This window comes from Marmota flaviventris, chromosome 9 (assembly GCF_047511675.1).
Source record: "Marmota flaviventris isolate mMarFla1 chromosome 9, mMarFla1.hap1, whole genome shotgun sequence".
Classification (NCBI taxonomy): Eukaryota; Metazoa; Chordata; class Mammalia; order Rodentia; family Sciuridae; genus Marmota; species Marmota flaviventris.
This window is the reverse complement of record NC_092506.1, coordinates 65458801-65477905: the sequence shown is the minus strand read 5'-3', so window position 1 is coordinate 65477905 and position 19105 is coordinate 65458801. Positions and strand designations below refer to the sequence as shown.

Genomic DNA, 19105 nt, shown 5'->3' with positions numbered 1-19105 from the left:
AAAGAAAATAAGAGAGAGTAACAAGTTTGTCGGGGGAAATGGCAATAGAAATTGCCAACATTCTAAAGGACTTAATGCAGCTAACTTTAAGTTATCCTTATTATGGTAAAACTGAGGCTTAGGAGATAAGGATACACAGGTATTACTTATTACGATGTTAAAATTATGGCTTATAAATTTTAAGGTTTATCACTACCATCGGATTCCAGACTTTTAGTGGATAATGCTACCTCAGTTTTGGACTTGATGAAATGGTCGTACAGCAGGGTACGAAGTAACGCTGTTTGGGAGTTTTAGGAAATGCAGAGTATGAACTCAGGAGAAAGGTTTAGGTAGAAAACAGCTTCCATGGCAAAAGAACAGGAAAGGGATCCCAGTTTTTTCCTCTGTCAGTTTAGGAAAGTTCAAACTTCTCCATTATCATTCCTTTTCCCCAACTTCCCGTACCCTTGCTCCTAAATCCTACCGGCCACCCCCCCCCCCCCCAAAAAAAAAAAAACCCAGAATAATATATTTCTGGCTCTGAGATCACAGGAGATCCGCCAGTTTTCAAATTCAGCTCTTGGCAATGAGCTAATGGATGTTGTGGTGCTTTGTAAGCTGAAGACTAGCGGGTTAGCGTCTTTTCCGATCGGGACTGTACCCATCTCGAAATCATCCAAAAAACCTCTCAGAAGAAACGCCGCTTCAAAAAAGACTGCAGCGGGACACAGCGCAGGCGAAGGACAGAGAGGTGGCGCAATGACGTCACGAACAGCCCGGTGATTCCCCGGCCTCTGGCGTCATGCGCCGATGACGTCATCCAGGGCGCCGGCATCCCTAGCGGAGTTGGCCTAGCTCACGTGGGTCGTCCAGCGCTCCCCGCCCCCTCCCACCTGCTGGAGGCGGGGCGGACAGGGCTCGGCCGGCGCCGCGGCTTCGCTGGGAGGGGGCGGGGGCTGGTGGGCGAGGCGGTCGGGCCCAGTCGCGCAGCATACAATAGTGCGGCTGCGGCTGGAGCCGAAGGTGCAGACCACACAGTAGCCGCCCCTCGCGGTTTCCCCCACACGTCCCCGCCCCTCTACTCGCCCTCACGCCTCCTGGCGCCTGGGTCCCAGGCTCCACCATCCTACTCCTCGGACGCTTTCCCCTCACGCTTTCTCCTCTTTTCACGGAGCCCCGCGCTCTCGAGATTCTCCCGAAAGAACCGAGTCTCCCTCGACTTCCCACCTCCTCCCTCGGAGTCCACTGCAGCCCCTCACGTCCCCGCCCTCGCAGATCCCAGGTCCTTCCCCAGCAACACTCCTCAGCGCGCCGCCCCGTCCCCTCCCGCGCCTCAGCGTCTCTTCCCTCGTCGATCCGTGGTCCAGAGGGGATCCCCGCCGCGAGCGGCCTGAGGGAGGCTCGGAGCGCGCAGCGGCGGCGGCGGCGGCGGCGGGAGGGAGAAAGTGAAGCGGCCGCTCGCGCACACTCGCGCGCTCCGGGCTCGGCCGCCGCCACCGTGGTGGAGGAGGAGGAGGAGCTGAGCGGAGCCGAGCGAGCGCGGAAGGTGAGCCGGCCTCCTGCCCGGTACCCCTGGTGTCGCTGCTGCCCGGGCCGGGGCGCCGGGGCTGGGACGGTGCAGTGGGCAAGCCGGGTGGGCTGGAGGCCTGGGCCCATTCATTCTCCCCCGGGGGCCTTCCGCTTCGGCGGGCGGGCGGGGACTCCAGGTAAGGTGAGGCAGGCGCCGCCCCGCAAGGCCGGCCGTTCGAGTCGGGCCAACAAAGGCCCCTTGTGCACGCACCGGTGCGACCGCAGGTCTCTGATGCTTGGGCACTCCTGGGACCGAGAGTGGGGCAGGGCGGAGGAGGGGTCGGGCTGGGCCGGGTGCACGACAGGACCCGGTCCCGGACCGACTCCCTTCCGAACTTCGCGGTCCTGCGACGTTCACCCTAGCCGGCTCCGGCAAAGCTTAGCAAAGCAGCGACCGATTCATTCTGCATAGAGATTGCCCGGTTCAGGCTGGGGGAATCACTTTTAGGGTTCGACGCCTTGAAAAAATAAGCTCGGTAGTACTTGACTTGGGTAGCCCCTCCCCCACCCCGGGAATACTCCGTAACTTGGAAAGTTAAAACCAGATGGGGAAAGGAGTATCAGAGTGTTTCACGTTCATTATTCCATTTCAAAGAGACATGATTATTACAACCTTCACTCTCTTGAATCTGGGAGTGTTTTGGAAGAATATCTGAGAAGTATTGGGTGTTTCTTTGGTGTTGTGAGCAAAGTCCTTGTTTGTTAAACCTCTTGGATAATTCATTGTCTTACCCTTTATTATATATCCAGCATTGTGAGATGTGAAGGGAAGAGTTATCATTGTGGTTACCAGTAAAAAGTTCATTAGTCTTGCCTTTATTATGAGTTGTTCCAGAGAGAGATCTTTCAGTTTCACCTGGTAAAACTCTGGGCTCTCTCTCAATTGTCAGGAGAAAACAAGTCAACAATACAGAGATACCTCCTTTGTCTTACCGTGTGGCCTCACCTACTAACTTTGTGACCTTAAGTAGGTCACTTCCAGCCTCAAAGCTTAAAGAGTTTGCTTTTATGCTGCAGACACTGAGGCAGGTAGCAATCATCCACTCACCTTTCAAGATTCCTCTCCACTGTGAAGTCTATGCTGGCATCCCCTCCCTCTGGGAGAGAGCTGACTTCTTCCCATTGGGGCCTTCAGGCGTCTATTGGGATTTGTACCACTGCACTTGTAACATTTTTGTTTCAATTTGGAAATTATATATCAGTTGCAACGAAACCCATGCCACCTCACCTAGAAGTGCGGCTTCTAAGGGCTTTGGAACGTGTACCTTGCAATATTCCCTGAAGGGAATGAACTGCATGAGCCTACGTGAACTCATGGGTCTACCCGGTCAATTTGCTTTTTCAGTCATTATTTTATCCAACATTACTGGAGTCTGGAGAGCTATTATGTTTCAAGCCTTCTGCTAAAGGCTATGGGAATTCAGTCTCTGTCTTCTGAGAGCTCAAAGTCTAGTGGGTGAGGTAGACATATAAATAAACAATGAAGGCCCTCTGGGGGACTCCAGTTGTCCCGGGAGTAGTGTGCAATAATTGAGGTTGCTGGACCTGTTTTACAAGTCTTGTCCTGGCCAAAGTGAGCCCTACAGAGAAGGTAACTGGCCCCTCATCCATAAGAGGGCACTTGATAAGTAAACTTGTTCAGCTCAACTTAATATGCATTTACTGAGCACATGTTTTGAGATCCAGTGCTAGGCTTGGAGGACACAAAGGAAGGATCTTTGTACAACAAAACTTAATCACATCAGTGCCTCCTGCCGGACCCTTCATTGTTGAAAGATTAATTTCAGACTACTTAACATGTAATAGGAAACTCTTAAGAGATTAGATTACTGCCTGCCTTTGCAGCCTCACTCTATATTCTCCTCTCACATCCTCTTTTTCATCTTTGCTTTTGCATGCGCATGTGGAATGCCTGCCTTCTCTTACTTGACTGTGGATAAGACCTTGTTGGATCTCTGGAAAGGGGTCCCTTAGTCTCTCCTCCTTTCCCCCCATGACATGAGTTGCTTTTGTATATAGCATTTTTATAACCCTTTGTAGCACTTCTCAGCCTTAAAGTTTTAGGAGTTTGCTTTTATGCTCCAGAAACAGGCAGGTAGCAGTCACCCATGCGTAGGAGTTTGTACCTTTTTCCATTAGCCTGTGAATTTTTTGAGAGCAGAATCTGTTTCAGTTTAGTGCCTAGCTAAATTCCTGGAACTTTGCATAAGTGTTTGAATGAATGTGTATGAATGAAGAAGCAAATCAAGACCCATGAGATAGGTTACCTAATCCTTTGGGTTGAAACAATTAGTTTTCAAAGTATGGTCCTTGGACCAGGATTGTCAGCATAATCTGGGCATTTGTTGGCAAATTAATGGGTCTTATCCCACACCTACAAATGAAAAAACTGGGATTGGGCCTTAAAACCTCTGCTTCATCAAGTCCTCCAAGTGATTCTGATGCTTGTTAAAGTTTAGGAATCACTAGGTAAGGAGATTTGATCCTGAGAAAATCTGTATCCTACCAGTTAGCTTCCTCCTTTTTTTTCTTCCATAATGTTTACTGCCTAGTATGACATCTCATCCCACACTATATCAATCCATCTATCCATCCCCCATCATCTTTTACCATTAGAATGAAAGCTTTCTTTTATGTTCTTGGGGATTGTATTCAGGGGTGCTTAACCACTCAGCTACATCCCCAGCCCTTTTTAATTTGAGACAGGATCTCACTAAGTTGCTTAGGGCCTCTTCAGGTTTTTAAGGCTGACCTCAAACTTGCAATCCTCCTGACTCAGCCTCCCAAGTTGCTAGGATTTCTGATGTAGGCCACCACATCTGGCTTGAATGAAACCTTCTTGAGAGCAATAAGTTTTAACTGATCAAGTTCATTGTTTTAAGCCCAGTGCCTAGGATAGTGACTACAAATAGCAAACATTCAAATATTTGTTGAATGAATAATATGATTGTCCTATTTACTGTCAGATGCTGCAGGGAGTTTTTAGTCAAGAATGATTCTCAGGAGGAACCACATTCCAGTGTATAGATCTAGGGGGATTCTAACATTTTTGGATTAATTAATTAGCTAACATTTAGCTTGAACTTTTCTTCCCTTTTAGTGTCTTTCTACAACTGAAGCCCGAAGGGTTTTTCTGTGTGTGCGTGTGTGCTGTGTGTGCCTGCGCGTGTGTGCCTGCGCGTGTGTGCCTGCGCGTGTGCACAAAGGTCCTGGAAACTGTTGAAATATCCTAAGATAGGTTTGTTTTTTGCACCTTAACTTTTGAGTCTTTTAACTTGAAACTGTCTCTTCCTGGTCTCCTGTGGTTTTTGTCTTCCTTCAGTGATACTTAAAACCATACAAGGGCCTATTTGACTCCACACAAAGGTTTCTCTTCCTTATGAAGCTCTCAAAATGATTTGTTTCTTTCACTTTCTTATTAGCCCTAACATACCATGCCCAGTTTTTCCTTTCCTAACTTCCCCTTGAGAGAGTGTCTTCATTTGCTCATCCATTTCCTTATGAACAGTTATTGAGTCCTTTTCCAGTTATTTGAGTCCTGGTATATGACAGGTACCAGGTCCTATGCTGGAGTAGGACGGTCAGCTGTATATAGGGTGTAGCCCAAGTCCTAAAGGAGCTGAAGATAATGCAGCATGATTTGATAAGGGCTTAAATTATGAGATAAAAGAGAAGAATATGAGGGGCTGGGATTGTGGCTCAGTGGTAGAGCGTTCCCCTAGCATGGGTGGGACCTGGGTTCGATCCTCAGCACCACATAAAAATAAAGGCATTGTGTTGTGTATCTACTAAAAAAAAAAAAAAAAAAAAAGGTTCTCTCTCTCTTAAAAAAAAAAAAGAATATGATTGTATAGGAGGGAGAAAGCTGTCTTTATTATTTTTTTCTTAATTTAGGGATAAGTTTTTCAAACAATTATTTTGGTAAGCAAATTAAAAAAAAATAATTTTAAGCATTCACTGGCTTTGTTGGGGAAAACGAAAAAACCAAGGTAGAATCAGTAGTTGCCAATTTGGGACAATTCTGAATTCTACTATTTTGTTTTTAATGAATTTTCTCTTTCTTCTTTTTTAAATCTTTCTAAGTCATAATCAGAAAGTTTGATGTTTAAGGTGATCCAAAGAATATACCTCTTCATAGATATTTTAATTATTAAGGAGTAATGTTATAATTCATAGTGGGGTAAAGTTAGGGGACCTTAATTTAGTATCTGTCTTACTGCATGACCTTGTAGTTTTATGTCTTTTGTCCTAACTCTAAGATGGGAATAGTAACAGTTGCTGTGGCTAGCTTACAGGGTTATGAAGCAACTAAATAAAATATTGAGTATAAAGAAACCTTTGAAAGCCATAATTTACTAGCTAGTTTTTAAGTGGTAATAACTATTTACAGTTGCTTACATTATTGAACACCTGTTCTGTTACAGACACTCTGTTAGCTGTTTAACAATTTTTTTCTAATTCTCTGAAATAACCACATAAGATGATTGCTGGTATCTTTTATAGATAAAGAAGCTAAGGCTCATACTGGAAAAGGAAACTTGTTCAGGCTTTTCTGCAAATAAGTGGCAGACCTCAACCCCAGCCTATGTCCATCTGACTTTGGCAGCTATGTGCTATTTTCAGTCCTCAGGTTGCTTTCATATTTCTATATGAGGATATAGGAATGTTTTACAAATAAATATGTTGCTGTGAGAGTTAAAATAAAATTTCTTTCCATTTAGTCTGGTCTCTTTTGTGCATTGCAAAGATTGGTGAAGACGGATTTGTATTTTTTACATTTATCATTCACACAGGAAAAATAATATCTTTCCTGGGTGTTACTTTGTTCAGTTTTCTTAGTAGCCCTGTGAGGTAGGTATTCCCATTTTATGTGTTAGGAGACTGAGGATCACATAAATGTTGGCTTATTCAAAAGCACATAATTAGCAAGTGCCTGAATATTGATTTACAAACACATTTTAAAATTCTAAATGTAGTACTTTACTTTTGCCACTATAGACTGACTTTTGAACTCTATCAAGCTAAACTTTGGGGCACTCAAAGCATCCTTTTATATTCCTTCTTTACTTTTTCTCTCTAAGAAAACCTTAACTAAAGTCCACAGTTTAAACCAGAAAAAAAATTTGCTGATTAAACTTTTTATCAGATGGTCATGACTGCATACTTTGAAGATAACATTTCTTTAAGGAAGCTATAAGATTAGGTTTTATACAACATTCTGAGTCACCTGTGACTGAATGTTCATTTCCTTTTGCCATCATGAATTTATTAGCATAATGTATTGCATTTTTCTGCCTTTAAGCTCTTCCTCTCATGAATAATTTCTTTTCTTTTACTCTTCTATCTTTGAGATGGGGGATATCATTTATTCTTCAGGATTCTCCAGATTATCCCCTCTTGAAGAATCGTGTAGTAATAAGTCTAGAAAGAACCAGAGGTTTATTGATCTCTCTTTAATTAATTTTGTATGGTATTGATTAATTATCTAGAATTGATCTAAGTCAGTTATGTAAGTCCATTATGTCTTGGCTCTTATTCATGGAGTCAGGGTTAAGTAATTTGCATGTAGCATTCAGAAATCCATTCTTTCTTATGGGGCTTTCTTCCTTGACCTTTCCACTTCCAGCCCTTTCCAGTGTCCTTTTTCCTTTCATACTGGGTAGGTACCAACTGAGGCTGACAAGAGCATTTTTCTCCTTTATAGAATCTGCCTTTTGAATCTCTGGGGATGATGAATGGCAATGCCAACATATACATGGTTTCTCCCTCATTTGTCTGCCTATACTAGATCTTCAGGCCCAGCCTCCTATTCCCTCCCTGATTCCCACAAAGCTGGGATTGATATATTTCTCATTTGAACCCTTGTCCTTATAGAACTTTGTGTATTACTGCAATATTACCTGCCATTTTCTAGAGAAGGAGATAGATGTAAACACAAAAGCACTAAATTTGAAGTGAGGCAAAGAGCAACTTTTATACTTATTTAACTCTCTATTTCTTCATTTGGAAAAAAGATAATAATACATAGAGTTGTGAAGATTAATAAAATATGTGAATCAATGTTGAACTATATAGATGTGTGATGGAATGGTTGTAATTTTATGACTTAAAATTATGTATAGCAGTTTTTTTTTTTTTTGGAGAATTTTAATATTTATTTTTTAGTTTTCGGCAGACACGACATCTTTGTTTGTATGTGATGTTGAGGATCAGACCCGGGCGGCAGGCATGCCAAGCGAGCGCGCTACTGCTTGAGCCACATCCCCAGCCCTTAGCAGTGTTTTTTTTTTTTAAATATTTTTTTTTTAGTTGTAGGTGGACACAATACCTTTATTTTATTCATTCACATGTGGTGCTGAGGATCAAACCTACAGCCTCACATGTGCTAGGTGGGTGTTCTACCACTGAGCCACAACCCCAGTCCCTATAGCAATGGTTTTTATGTTGGCTGTACATTTGAACTACTTACAAAGGTTTTTGTTTTTGTTTTTTTTTAGAGAGAGAAAGAGAAAAAAATTTTTAATATTTATTTTTTAGTTTTCGTCGGACACAACACTTTATTTTTGTATGTAGTGCTGAGGATAGAACCCGGGCCGCACGCATGCCAGGCGAGCGTGCTACCGCTTGAGCCACATCCCCAACCCTTACAAAGTTTTTTTTAAAAGTTCAGTAGCCTGGTCTCTATCTCAGATTTACTTTAAAAAAAGTTTACAGGGGATTCTAATATGCAAATAAAGTTGAAAAGCACTGTTTATAATATTCATGTCTATTGTATGAAAACAAGTGATTTCATTGCCATTTAAAGTTCATTTATTTGCTAAACGTATATTAAACATCCGGCATATTAGACATCCTGCATTGTCTCTCGCTCTGAAGAAATAGACAAATCATACCCATTTCCTACTCTTGAGTTTATCCTTTCCTGGAGAAGCAGACATGTATATAGACAATTATACTCTATTGAGTAAAAAATGACACAAGGTGATATGTGTGGGTGCAGTGTGAACACAAAGGAAGAGCATCTACCCTACTTAAAATGGGGGTGGCCTAGAAAGCCTTGTTAAAGGAAATGACACCTCAGAAGTGTTCTGAAACACGAACAGGGGTTAACCAGGAACACTGGAGGAGTGGTAGCAACAGGGGAGAGGAAGGGCCTCTAGAAGAGCAGTTAGGAGGGCCAGAAGATTCAAGAGCCTGTGTGGGGAACCCTGAGTAGTTTAGAATGCTTAGATGGTGGGACTCAAGGTGGGGAGTGGTGAAAGCAGAGACAGGATCCAGATGATGAAAGGCCTTTTGTATAGTGTCTAAGGTACTTTCACTAATAAGATCTCACATTGTTCTTCAAACAATCCCCTAGGTTATCTAGGACAGGTGTTCTTTTGCCTTCATTTTATAGAAGAGAAAACTGAGAGGTTAATTTAATTGCCTGAGGCTATACATCATATTTATGATTTGAAGCCAGATCTTTCTGACTTGAACTGATGTTTCTCATTATGCCATAGCTGTCTCACTCCTTTACAGGATTGTGAGGATCAAGCTAGCTCTGTGAATTTATGTAAAGCAGTTGGTAAGCTGGAAAGTGTTTGGCTGATATTGGCTTTTAGCTGGGAGTTTGCAGTAAATGATCTCCAAAGGTGTTTTTAAGTTTGAGGTTCTTAGAATTCTTAATTGCTGGGATTTTTTCCCCCCAGGAGTTAGTAAGCAGGGTCCAGCAACCTAAAATATTTTCAGATACTTTCTCTTCCAAGTTGAGTGTCTACCTAAACCATCTTGTTTGTCTTAAAGATATGTTTATATTTCTTTTATTATGGAAGAGTAAATTTTTCTTACACAAATTTGGAGATTAGAGATTAAAATACCTCTAACAAATTCATCAGAATTTTATCATACCAATATTATAATTTCATCTATTTCCTTCTTATCTTTTTGAAAAATGAGTTTGGCATAGTGATCTCCCTGTTTCCCAGTAACCTTTGCTCCTTAACCTCATTGTATTTTGGGAATAAATGAGCTCAGGAACAAATCAACATCATCAGCTTCATTGCCATGGAACTTAGAACACTTGCCTAGCATGCTTGGTCCTACCACTGAGCTACACCCACATCCCTTCAAAAAATCTTTTATTTATTTATTTATTTTTCCTACCAGGGATTGAACCCAAGGGCGCTTAACCACTGGACCACATCCCCAGTCTTTTTTTTTGCATTTTATTTAGAGACAGGGTCTCAATGAGTTGCTAAATGTCTTGCCAAGTTACTGAGGATAACTTTGAATTTACAAATCCTCCTTCCACAGCTTCCAGAGTTGCTGGGATTGGGTGTGAACCACCACTCCCTGCTTCAAACAGTCTTTTACTGAATGAAGACTTACATAGTACCAAGCACTTTATATTTGATTTTTTATTGAATTCTAAAATGTGTGTGTGTGTGTGTGTATTTTTTTCATTCCTGTAAGAGATTCCTCTATGTTCTTGTACAAGTGAGGCAATTTGGAGATATCAAGTTGGAATTTGCAGATATTTTAATGATTATTTATTGTGTGATTATAGCAAGTCAAATAAGTCACCCTAAGCCTGTTTTCCTTAGGTGTCATATAGATCTGTTGAATTTGATATCAATTTCTCCAGCTCAAATATTTGTAACAGTGATTCTTAACCTTCTGCCATGACCCTTTCCCTATAATACAGTAGGACATAGTCCATCAGTAACAGCATTTCACTATGGAAAGAATTCCCAGTGGACTAGAGGAGCACAATTTATAAATTTCCAGGTTGGGTTATGGGTGGAATGGGACTTTATATAGTTGGATAGACTCTTAATCCTCTATCACCTGTTGGATAATTACTATTTCATACCATTCTCTTTTATTTAAAATTATTTCTCATCTGGAGTTGTCTAGCCCAGAGTATGAGGTTTTCAGGGTAGATTTTTTTTTTTTTTTTTAAATTTGGCACTGGATGTTGAACCCAGCTCATCAATGTGTTCTACCACTAATCTACCCCCAGCCCCTCAGAATGGATTTTATTTGATAGTTAATTTCAAGAAGATATCTTTATAAATTTATAAAGCAACTTAAGAAGAATAAACAAAAACTAGATGATCAAACTGGAAAAATCCATGATATAATTTTGAAAATTTAAATTTCTTGAGTAGCCTAGAGATATTTGATGTGTGTGTATACAGTGACATATATACACACACTTTCACATACAGTCTCATAATTGAATTCTGCTCTAAGATATTATATTTTTACAGATGAAGAGATGTTAGGTGGCTTGTGCATGATAATATAGCTGAGAGGTTGGAAACTGGAATCTTTAATTCAAATCTTCTGTCTCCAAATCTGGTGTTTGCTCTTCTCCTGATTGTTCATTTGTGTACTCCCTTGACCAGTGGCGTTTCCTTTATTTTCCCTTGACTTCTGAATAATTCCAGGTTTAAAAAAAAAAATCCAGGTTCCTGAGGCAATTAGTAATTGCCAAAACCTCCCTGCAGTCCCCCACCATAGAGAATCAAAATAAGAACATGAACCAGCACTTTTAAACATAGTGTCTTGAGAGCAGAATATTCTATTGTCAGTTAAAACAAACACACAGATAAATATTGAGGAACAAATTGATTATTTCAAGTTTGTAAGTGGTCTTGATCCTACCTCTGGATATCCTTAATACAATAGATCTAAGGTTGAATTCCACAATTAAAAAAAATTCTCCTTTGAGTTAACTCATCTTGAAACTTCTGTTGTAAACTTCTTTCAACTTTTATGTATGTTTCAAAGTTCTTTTTTAAAATTTTTTATTTAAATGTGACAGCGGAATGCATTACAATTCTTATTACACATATAGAGCACAATTTTTCATATCTCTGGTTGTATACACAGTATATTCACACCAATTCGTGTCTTCATACCTGTATTTTGGATAATAATGATCATCACATTCCACCATCATTAATAACCCCATGCCCCCTCTTTCCCCTCCAACCCCTCTTCCCTATCTGGAGTTTGTCTATTCCTCCCGTGCTCCCGCTCTGTATTCCACTATGAATCAGCCTCCCTATATCAGAGAAAACATTCGGCATTTGGTTTTTTGGGATTGGCTAACTTCACTTAGCATTATCTTCTCAAACTCCATCCATGTACCTGGAAATGCCATGATTTTATTCTCTTATTGCTGAGTAGTATTCCATTGTGTATATATGCCACATTTTTTTAATCCATTCATCTATTGAAAGGCATCTAGGTTGGTTCCACAGTTTAGCTATTTTGAATTGTGCTGCTTTAAACATTAATGTGGTTGTGTCCCTGTAGTATGCTGTTTTTAAGTCTTCAGGTATAGAGCAAGGAGAGGGATAGCTGGGTCAAATGGTGGTTCCATTCTCAGTTTTCCAAGAAATCTCCATACTGCTTTCCATATTGGCTGCACCAATCTGCAGTCCCACCAGCAGTGTATAAGTGTACGTTTTCCCCCACATCCTCACCAACACTTGTTGTTTGTCTTCATAATAGCTCCCATTCTGACTGGAGTGAGATGAAATCTTAGACTGGTTTTGATTTGCATTTCTCTAATTGCTAGTGATGATGATCATTTTTTCATGTATTTGTTGATTGATTGTACATCATCTTCTTAGAAGTGTCTGTTCAGGTCCTTGGCCCACTTGTTATTGGATTATTTGTTTTTTTCGTGCTTAGCTTTTTGAGTTCTTTATATGCCCTAGAGATTAGTGCTCTATCTGATGTGTGAGGGGTAAAGATTTGCTCCCAAGATGTAGGCTCTCTATTCACCTCACAGATTGTTTCTTTTGCTGAGAAGAAACTTTTTAGTTTGAGTTCATCCCATTTATTGATTTTTGATTTTAATTCTTGGGCCACAGGAATCTTATTAAGGAAGTTGGGGCCTAATCCCACATGAGGGAGGTTAAAGCCTACTTTTTCTTCTATTAGATGCAGGTTCTCTGGTTTTATTCCTAAGTCCTTGATCCATTTTGAGTTGAGTTTTGTGCATGGTGAGAGATAGGGGTTTAATTTCATTTTGTTGCATATGGATTTCCAATTTTCCCAGCACCATTTGTTGAAGAGGCTATCTTTTCTCCAATGCATGTTCTTGGCACCTTTGTCTAATATAAGATAATTGTAGTTTTGTGAGTTAGTCTCTGTGTTCTCTGTTCTGTACCATTGGTCTACCAGTCTGTTTTGGTGCCAATACCATGCTGTTTTTGTTACTATTGCTCTGTAGTATTTTGAGGTCTGATATAGTGATGCCACCTGCTTCACTCTTCCTGCTAAGGATTGATTTAGCTATTCTGGGTCTCTTATTTTCTAGATGAATTTCATGATTGCTTTTTCTATTTCTGTGAGGAATGTCATTGGAATTTTGGTCAGAATTGCATTAAATCTGTATAGTGCTTTCGGAAGTATGGTCCTTTTGATAATATTAATTCTGCCTATCCAAGAGCAAGGTAGACCTTTCCATCTTCTAAGATCTTCTTTAATTTCTTTCTTTAGGGTTCTGTAATTATCATTATATAGATCTTTCACCTCTTTCCTTAAGTTGATTCCCAAGTATTTTTTTTTTTGTTTGTTTTTTGAGCGTATTGAAAATGGGGTGGTTTTCTTTGTTTCCCTTTCTGTGGATTTGCCACTGATATAGAAATGCCTTTGATTTTTGGGTATTGATTAAAAAGTTCTTTTTAAATTATAAAATGCGAGGGTTGTGGGTATAGCTCAGTTGGTAGAGTGCTTGCCTTGTATGCACTAGGCCATGGGTTCAATACCCATCACCACAAATAAATAAATAAATAATAAAATACAGGGATGGGGAATATGTACACGAACATCTTTTATTTAGATTCTATCATATTTTGCTGTATTTGCTTTATTGCATGTCTGTTCATCCCTCAATGTGTTCATTAATCCGTATTATTTTGAATCATTTCAAAATAAGTTTCAGGTATCAGAATACTCTACTATTAAACATGTTAGCGTATACATAGAGCCATACCTGCTTCTCTATGGCTTTATTTGATTAATGTTTATTTGCCCTACTAGATCCTAAACTTCAGAGAATCATTTATCTTTAAGACATGGCCCTTAAAGAGAAAAAGTTTTAATATAGTACCCTTTTCCTTAAAATAAAAGTATCTTTTTTTGCTTCACTGTTGTATTTCCAGTGCTTAGCATATAGTACGCACTCATTTTTTTTTAATGAATGAATGAAAGCATACACACAAACTCTGATCCACGCCTTTTCTTTCTTTCTTTTTTTTTTTTTTGGTCCCAGTGATTGAACATAGGGCCTTGTGCATGCTAGGCCATGCTGCATATGACTTCTTTACTAAGAAAATTTGTTTTTTTCCAAGTGTAACAAATATAAAGGAATCCTTTTAGTATCTCTCTGAGAGGGTAGAAAAGAAGAAACCTCAATGTGCTAAATATATAGCTGCCTAGTGCAAGTATCTCTAACCTGAATAAAAGTTGAAGGCATGCCCTGATGCTTTCTAGGAGTGTGGATTTTTTTTCTATTCTTTTTTTTTTTTTTTGTCTCTCTAAGTTGCTTAGGGCCTTGCTAAATTGCTGAAGTTGGTTTTGAACTTGCAATCTTCCTGCCTCAGCCTCCCATGCACTGGGATTACAGGTGTGTGCCACTATGCCTGGCCGGAAAATTCTTAAGATCACCAACCATTCTGGGTATTTTTTTTTTTTATTTGAATTGAGGAATTTCACATTACTAACAAATGACATTAGATTGAGGTCCTTTGCCTTCTACAGGGTCAGTTCTTTATACTACAATTCAAGTCAGTTGAAAAACAGTGGCAGTTTTCTTTTAGATTAGTATTATTTTCTTTAAAGTGCCTCACATTTCTAAGGGTTAACAGACATAATATTCTTCCATTAAAATAACAGAACTCTATCTACACACTTGCTTTGTAGCACTTTTAATTCATTTAAAATTCAGTTATGATACTATCATTCTAACAAGCTCTGTTTCTCTTTTTTGGTTTATATAAACATACATCTTTGCATAGCTATACTATAGAGCAGAGTTTGCCATTTTTTCTTGTCCTATAATTATTCTTGTCACGTTACTCTTTCATTTTTACTATAAAATTTAGGATTACATTTCATAATTATCCTCAAACTATTTTGTCTGTTGGGGTTCTCCCAGAAAAGTGAAACCAATAGGGGAATTCTTTTTCAGGGAAACCTTAGTTTTGTTCTTAAGGTCAACAGGGTTAAATCCACACAATTACAGAGGATACCTAAGGTCAATTGATTCTACACATTAATTGCATCTATATTACTTTATAGCAACACCAGGATTAGTGTTGTTTTTAGTTAATTAGTTAGTTTATTTATTTATTTTTGGATTGAACCTAGGGATGCTCAACCACTGACATACATTCCTGGCCCTTTTTATTTTTTATTTTGAGGCAGGGCCTTGCTAAATTGCTGAGGCTGGCTTTGAACTTGCGACCCTCCTGTCTCAGCCTCCTTTGGATTAGCATTTAATTGAATAAGTGGAAACTATAGTCTAACCAAGGTGACACATAAAACTGTCACAACCACTTATGCCTTTTTTTTATTATAAATTACATTGATATACACATATCAATGTGTACAGTGTTTTTCCTATAATCTTGCATATAGCTTTCTCCTTTCAGAAATTCCTTTAGAATACATTTCCATAGGTAGGATTATTGGATCAAGGGGTACGAAACCTAATGGGCTCTTTGAGAGGATTTAATATTTGCAAACTGAAAATAACTCTGCAGCCTTTTTTAAAAAAATGATTTCCTCAGAAGTTGTTCTATTTAATTGATTCATTTCCCTTTTCCACAAGCTATGTATCTCCTTGTTTTCTAGCCCTGAAAATTGCACACTTTTCTTCAGTTTTTCCCTGATTCTTCACCTTCTCTCTCTTCTTCTCACTTTCCGACCCCATGCCCTGCCTTGTCCTCACATATTATAGATGAAATAGTGCCCTGCATTCCCACTGTTTAAAATCTAAAGATCTACTTGTATTTGTATCCATTCTTGCCTCTGCCCCTTTGCTATGGTTTGAATATTGTCTGTCCTCTACAAAACTCATATTGAAATTTGATGGCTGTTGTGATGTTGGGAATTGGGCCTTTAAGGGATGATTAGGTCATTGAGAGGGACTAATGGGACTGGATTAGTTATCAGAAGAATAAGTTGTTTTAAAGGGAGAGTCTCTTGTGTTTTGCCTCTTCTACACTTCCCTCCTTGCCCTTCTGCCTTCTGCCATGCGTTGAAGCAGCATGGAGCACTCACCAGTACCCTGCTTTTGAACTTACTAGTCTCTAAAACTGTGAGCCAGTTAATCTCTGTTTTTTAAAAATTACCGAGTCTTAGCTGTTTTGTTATCAGCAACAGAAAACAGACTAAGACACCCTTCTTTGATGACAAAAGAAGTGATCCCTTTTCTAGGAAAGGGCTGTTCCTCCACATGCTTTTGGATTCCTTCCCATGGTCCCTTCTTGGGAATCTCTTTGTCTTCTTTAAATTTTGTTTTCTACAGAAAACAAAAAAAGCAATATTCAGACATTCTATTTAAAGGAAAACAACTTTTTTCTTCTCCACGAAACACAAGTGTTCCTGAGATCCCATGTCAGACACTAGCTAAACCCTCTCTGCTCTCCTTCAAAGCTAGTCGTCTTAAGTAGCTGTTTACAACTGCTGCTTCTAGTTCCTTACCCCTATTTACTACGCAGCCTGTTTCACTCTACTTCTACCCCCACTACCTCATTACAAGTGCTCTTGCTAAGGCCACTGATGACCCCATTGTCTACTTAAAAAAAAAAAAAAAGCAAACAACAACAACAAAAAACATAGCTCCTCTCCTCTATACTCAGTCATTCCATAATATCATCAAAATATTCAGGTGTGCTGGGCATGATGGTGCACACCTATAATCCCAGTGATTTGGGAGGCTGAGGCAGGAGGATCATAAGCTCAAAGCCAGCCTTCGCAATTTAGTGAGGCCCTAAGCAACTCAGTAAGACCTTGTCTCAAAAAAATAAAAAAAACCCAAAAAACCAACCAAACAACAACAACAACAACAAAAAACAAAGGGCTGGGGATATTGGTGGTAAAGCACCTTGGGTTTGCATACTTGGTACAAAAAAGAAATTAAGTTGTGATTCAGATGTCTTGCTGATTTTTATTTATTTTCTTAATCAGTTTGGAACAAAACCAAGTAAGGCCTGCACCTTACACATCTTTTGTGTCTTTAGGTATCTCTAAATTCCCTCTCAATCTCTTTTTCCCCCTCCTTTCAATTTATTTGTTGAGGAAACCACACTGTTCTGTAGGTTACTCCCTGTGGATTTTGTATCCCACAATTTAACAAGTTCCTTGGTCCTACATATTTCTTGTAAATTAATAGCTATATTTATAAGTTTGATTGCTGGGTTGCACGTGACTAAAACACTCAGGGATCACTTGAGGGGAACTGGGCTAACTGGGCTGTGTGAAATAACCATACAAGAGACAGAAATAGCTAGGGGCATAGCTCAGTTGGTAGAGTGTTTGCCTAGCATGCACAAGGCACTGGGTTCAATCTCCAGTACCACCAAAAAGAAAAAAAATAATAAAGATATTGGGCTGGGGATGTGGCTCAAGTGGTAGCGCGCTTGCCTGGCATGCGTGCGGCCCGGGTTCGATCCTCAGCACCACTTACAAACAAAGATGTTGTGTCCACCGAAAACTAAAAAATAAATATTAAAATTCGCTCTCTCTCTTAAAAAAAAAAAAAAGAGACAGAAATACCTTTTTCTTTGAGGGTGCTGTGACGGCTCTTCTGACCTTAAGGGCAGACCCCTTTTATTGAGGAGAAGTTATTCAAATGAGGCAGGGGGTCAGGTTTCAGGGGGTTGAGTCTAGCTTCATAATGTCTGCTGTCAGCAAGTTGACTGCCATCTAGGTAGGCCACACCCAAGGGCAGAGTAAGAGAAGGGGACACACAAAAGGCATTTCCATGGAACATTCTATCCCAAACAGGGCAGGGGTAATATTACAAAGGAATAGGTGAGCATAGCTCCACCCATGGGGATGTAGGAAGGCATGCCCATGCAGGAGACACAGTCACTCGCTGGAACCCTAGAAGACCGTGGCTATCCAGCAGCATGACTTCAGGATGCCACACCCCTCAGTATGGGAGACTGATACGGTCACGTGCTAGTTGGCCTCCCACACTTGATCAGATTTAGGTTTTTTGTTTTATTTCATTTTGGTTTGCATGGCCACTTCATAGGCACTGATGTATTTTTTTCGTCTAGAGGCTCATGGTTCTGGGAGTGTTGGCACACACTGTAATCCCAGTGGCTCAGGACTGTGAGGCAGGAGGATCACAAGTTTAAGGGCAGCCTCAGCCACTTATCAAGGCCTTAAGCAACTCAATGAGACCTTATCTCAAAATGTAAAGTAAAAAGGGCTGGGGATGTGGCTCAGTGGTTGAATGACCCTGAGTTTAATCCCCAGTTCCAAAAGGAAAAAAAAAAAAGGTTCATGGTGCCTGGGTGTCCCATAGAATTCCCTTTTCATTATCATCTCACTGGACCTCTCATCAGTTTTTTGTTGGCAGTTAGTGGGGTGTGTTTTGACCACTGAGCCACACCCCCAGCCCTATTTTTTATTTTATTTAGAGACAGGGTCTTACTGAGTTGCTTAGCACCTTGCTTTTGCTGAGGCTGGCTTTGAACTCTTGATCTTCCTGCCTCAATGTCCTGAGCTGCTGGAATTATAGTCACGTGCCACCTCGCTGGACCTCTCATCAGTTGCCATTCTTAATTACTTCCTCTTTATAATGGTGTTCTCTGCTGGGCGTGGTGGTGACTACTTTGAAGGATGAGGCAGAAGAGCCCAGGAGTTCAAGGCCAGCTTAGGCAACACAGCAAGATATCACTTACCTTGTTGTTTCCTACCTCTGTCATTCCTCTTTATTGTATTGCCTTTTTCTACCTTGAATTTAAATGTTAGAATGCCCCAAGAGAGAATTCTCTTCTAGTCTTCCAGGGTGTTCTTCCTTCTTGATTTTCCTTGTTCTCCTACCTTTGGATGTTTGTAGATAATGACTCCTTTATTTTCTTGGATGTTTCTAGCCTGAATCTTTCTTCTTACCTCTAGACCCCTATGTTCAGTTGCCTGCTCCATAGTTTCACCCAGAGATCAATGTCTTTTACTTACTGTACTTTAAAATCACATTCTTCATCTTGTCCTGTTAACCTGTTCTGGCCTCATTATCCTGGTTTAGTAAGTGGCATCTTTATTTCCTTAGTTGCTCAAACCAGAAGTTTATCATCACTGACACCTCCATCTTCCTTTTCTTCTACATGTACTACATTTCTAGTCTTGTTAGTTGTATTTATTATGCATTTTCTTATTCCATCTGCCTCTCCTGTCATCACCTCTCTGATCCAGATTATCTCAATCTTTACCCCTGGACTAGTGCACTAACCTTTTAACCTAGTTTTTCTCCTTAAATCTTATTTAAGGTTTTTTCCCCCTTTCATTTAGAAGAAAATAGAACATCCTATAC

At 40.1% G+C, this 19105-nt stretch overlaps 1 protein-coding gene across 1 annotated transcript in view; it reads left to right on the top strand.

The window, feature by feature from the left end:
• Positions 1-1510: 1510 nt before the first annotated feature.
• The window catches only part of Pak1 (p21 (RAC1) activated kinase 1), a 145426-nt gene continuing 127831 nt past the window's right edge, over positions 1511-19105 (top strand). Inside the window, exon 1 of the mRNA XM_071616521.1 lies at positions 1511-1528. The gene's annotated coding sequence lies outside the window, so the exon portion shown is untranslated. The remainder of the gene's footprint in view (positions 1529-19105) is intronic.